Genomic DNA, 4,790 nt, shown 5'->3' with positions numbered 1-4,790 from the left:
AAAACTTGATTATATATTTTCTTTACAGCACTAAGATCATAACATCAAATATTTGCTACTTCAAACAAACTTCGAGGACTGGTTGAATGAGCCTATTCCCGAGAAGGTTCTTAGAGAGCTATTAATAGCTATCGTGCCTGAGGATAAAAGAATAGATACAGCTAAATGGGAGGAAAATTAGGTAAGGCTGAAGCCTGTTACCATGCATATGTCGATACAGTGTGCAATAAAAAAATGGTGACGGGTTAGGTTAAAAAGTTGAATCGATTTCGTTCTGCTCTCAAGAGCTGGGAGTATCTCAATTATAACTACAGCCTTCACTTTTGATTAGAACTACAAAAATCAAATGAAGAAAATTTTCGATATCTTATTAGAGGCAGCTCTTATCCGTTTGAAGAGTAATATAGAGAGTGAACACTGTCGGGATCCATATAATGCGTTGAGGGTAGTCGAACTCAAATTTAGACGTTACGTCAAATGTGCTGACTGTGAAGTGATTTCATTAGCTGTGATGCGACTTTTAATGAAGTACGTTTACGATCCTGGGTTATCTCATGGGAAATTTACAATAGGTTATGTGATGAAAATCCCAAAAGGAGATGATGTATCCTATAGTGTTGGCTCAGCTATTTCATTAAATGATTCTAATGGTAAAGCTATTCCTAATAGGGGTGTTTATGAGCAGATTTCTCAATTAGTAAAGCAAACAGCAGAAGAATACGACAAAGATGTTCTATCAGGGATATTCCTTCGAGTGTATTATGTGGGTAAGCTTGAAAAAGAGCCCCCTCTAAGCGATGATGAAATTAATACCAAACTACTGGAATTACTTCGTTTCGACATGCGTGGTGGTGAACAACAAGTATATAAAGACATGGCTCTCAAGAGTTGGGAGTATCTCAATTATAACTACAGCCTTCACTTTTGATTAGAACTACAAAAATCCAATGAAGACAATTTTCAATATCTTATTAGAGGCAGCTCTTATCCATTTGAAGAGTAGTATAGAGAGTGAACACTGCCGGGATCCATATAATGCGTTGAGGGTAGTCGAACTCAAATTTAGACCTTACGTCAAATGTGCTGACTGTGAAGTGATTCCATTAGCTGTGATGCGACTTTTAATGAAGTACGTTTACGATCCTGGGTTATCTCATGGGAAATTTACAATAGGTTATGTCATGAAAATCCCAAAAGGAGATGATGTATCCTATAGTGCTGGCTCAGCTATTTCATTAAATGATTCTAATGGTAAAGCTATTCCTAATAGGGGTGTTTATGAGCAGATTTCTCAATTAGTAAAGCAAAAAGCAGAAGAATACGACAAAGAGGTTCTATCAGGGATATTCCTTCGAGTGTATTATGTGGGTAAGCTTGAAAAAGAGCCCCCTCTAAGCGATGATGAAATTAATACCAAACTGATGGAATTACTTCGTTTCGACATGCGTGGTGGTGAACAACAAGTATATAAAGACATGGGTGGTGGTGAACCACAAGTATATCAAGATATGAGTGTTTATAAGGAGCATCGTTCTTCGGCGAACAACGGGATTATTCGATTGAAACAAACTTTAGTGAGGATTATGACCCTTTCTTACCCGATTTTGAACAGAGAAGTCATTACATGTTGACACAATTTATAGATCATTTAACATTGGTTGCTGAGAAAAGGAAGATTCACACGGTTTATTTTCATAACTTCTCACGATTCGATGTTATTTTGTTAATGAAACATTATGCTTCTCATGGGGATGGGTACACTATAAAACCACTTGTGAGGAACCATAAAGGTTTAACTTTTACATTGTTTTTTTTTCAAAAGGGTTTTTTTGGATTGTATTTCATTTCAAAAGTTTGAGCAGTACATGAGAAACATAGGCATAATAATAGCCATGCAGACTCCTTGATTACGAAGTCCCTTACATGCAGTTTTCGCATGAATGACAGGTGTCTTCTGCATTGCAGGTGTCAAGCAGCCAAGGTATTTTGGGCTACTTTCGTTTCGTTTCGTCCAAATCGAACCTCAATACCTTTATTGCCTCTGTCTATGTCTTGACTATGGTTGCTTCTTTCTCTTCCGCCTTGGCCTCTGATGCTCCCCACTAGATCAAATGAACAGAGAATCTGATTATATGCAATTGGGAAGGCACAATAGCACTGTATAGGCACCTTAAGGCATTGAGATCAATATGGGTTTATTCACAAAATTGTTCCTTGGATTTGTACTCTTCTCTGTTTGCATGTGCCTCTCTCAACAGGCCTACGTATACCGTCTGCACCCGAAATATCCAGCAGCAGATGGTAATGAAGGAGGAGACTCCGAGTCCTCCTTTGTGAGCTGAGACACCAACAGGCTTGGCAGGAGGTTGCAAGCGGTTCAAACTACCATCTTTTCTCTCAAAGGGAACGTTGTTCCATATGGGTAATGTAGAAGACAATCAAAATTTCATTCTTAGCTCTGAATTCATGGTTTGTTTTAGAATATGCAACTGATTATGGTGGAATTACAGACTCTATTATGTTACTATGTTGACTGCGAATCCTTCAAAGCCATATTTTCTGGATGTGGACAGTGGTAGTGACCTCACCTGGGTCCAATGCGCTCCATGCAAAAGTTGTGCCGAGGTATGCATTGTTTTTTCATTTGAGCAATTTGAGTATATTGTAGATGCATTCATACAATACACAGGTTAGGTAGCAGGCCTATGCCTCTTGCGGACAATTGCCAGCACTTTGCTGAATACTGTTTTATTCCCTGATTTTTCTGAGTTTATGTTCCCTAATTTTTTTTAATATGCCCAGTTATGAGCCTGCTGAATCTAGGAGGTGACTCTGCATTTTGGGTTTGTAGTAGATCTATTCCACTTGCAGACAATGATCACTACTTTGGCGAGTTTGTGTTCCCTGAGTTTTTCAATAAGCCAGGTTATGAGCTTTCTAAGTCTCAGAGTTTACTTTGCATTGTGGGTTGGTAGAAGGCCAATCACACTTGCTAGCAAGCACCAGTACTTTGCCAAGTTTATATTTCCTAATTTTTTAATAGGAAAAGTTATTAGGCTGTTGAGTCTCTGAGTTCTATAAATCGTATTATGAAGTCTTAATTAGAATTTTTTCATATAGAAATCAGATTTTGAAACAAAGAAACAAAGAATATCATTTGAAATAGAAAGTAGCAGTAACGATATTTCTGTAAATCGTATTATGAAGTCTTAATTAGAATTTTACCATATATAAATCAGCTTCTGAAACAAAGAATATCATTTGAAATGAAGAATATCATGATCCAAAAAAAGGAAATATGAGTTTCTGATTTGGAAAAGGGCATACCTTGTTTATAGAACGAAAGCTCCAGACGCACAAAAGAGGGTCCACACAGCGCTAGGAAGGTAAACGACAACAGAAGATGTGTGTATGGGTTCACAGCTTTCAGCAAACCCACAAAATGCACAAATAAGTATATGCTTGGAAGGGCCTGGAATTATAAACCACAGTAAATGAGAGCGGGTGGAGGACGAAAGAGGGGATGAAGAATACAAGCTTAGCATAGAAGCTACAACGAATATAAAGCAAAGCACAGTTGTGCAAACGAAGGAGGAACCTTTGTTAGTTCTGCATCATCCACCCGTAACACATGCAAACACACCTGTAACTAATCTGTGTACACACTTGTAATTACCTGCGATTGCTAATGATACTAATCATGTCTGAAACTTATGATATGTTACTTGTAACTACCTGCCAATCTCAAACATTTCATGTCTCAAACTAATGTTAACATTAGTTATGTAGGTTAAAGCATTTAAAAAAAATGAACAGGCTAAAACCAAATTAACATATAGTCTAGCCTCTTCCGCCTCGAGAAGAGGCCAAATAAGAAGAAAAATAAATCCATATTGAAAAACTTTGGAAAGCGAATCGGTAGTCGTCCGAAAACTTTGGTTATGGCGTGATTAGGCGGACTAATAAACAGCTGAACTAATGTTAACATCGGCACAACCAATTACTATAGTCCCTAGCCATTGCCAGATGGCAGGGACTAATAATTACGAAGCCAAAGCCTTCGGATGCTTCGTGGACATTATAGTGAGACCTATTTTATTGCTTCTTCGAGAAGCAAAGATGACTCTTGACTTCTCTCGTTAGCAGTCGATAGAAGATTACACAACAAATGGGAAATTGCTTGATCGATTTGTTTCTTAGATCGTTGGCAGAGATCCTTTGACACTGAGATTGCCCTGATTGATCTTCCTCGGTGACTAATCCATCGCCAATAAACCACCGTAAAGGACAGGCGTAATGGCCTAATGAAAGATCAGCGATATATGAAATATGTGTGAATGTAGCAGAAAATATCAAGTTTGCAGAGCCAACAGTGGTCTCGTCTCAACCGCCTTGTTGATGATGGAAGTAGGCACAGTGAAGGCAGTGCCAAAGCCAACAATGAACTCGTGATTCCTATCTCATGGCGCCATCGTTATTGAGGATGCAATGGAAATGGCCTTCTTTTGAGGGGTCGAGATAATCTGCCTCGGAATTCTCCGTTGTTTGCTTTATATTTGGCAGCTTCGTTGTTTTAAGAGACCTTACAAGCCTCCTCACCACATTTTGGGTGAGTTGCCATGATCGACTTGAAATCAGACTACGAGGGCTTTCTACGCGATTGTGTATCAGAGAGAGAAAGAGCAAGCACTTTGGGGGTCTGCGAAGCCTCATGGGGTGAGTCATTTTTCTTCCCTTCCATTTGGAGAATTCAACGATTCTTGGAGCTGATGCGGTGTTTGTAGGCATAG

Source organism: Pinus tabuliformis, chromosome J (assembly GCF_031772625.1).
Source record: "Pinus tabuliformis cultivar Carrire ecotype Pingquan chromosome J, CPIR1, whole genome shotgun sequence".
Classification (NCBI taxonomy): Eukaryota; Viridiplantae; Streptophyta; class Pinopsida; order Pinales; family Pinaceae; genus Pinus; species Pinus tabuliformis.
The sequence above is the reverse complement of the archived record's forward strand: the minus strand, read 5'-3'. Positions refer to the sequence as shown.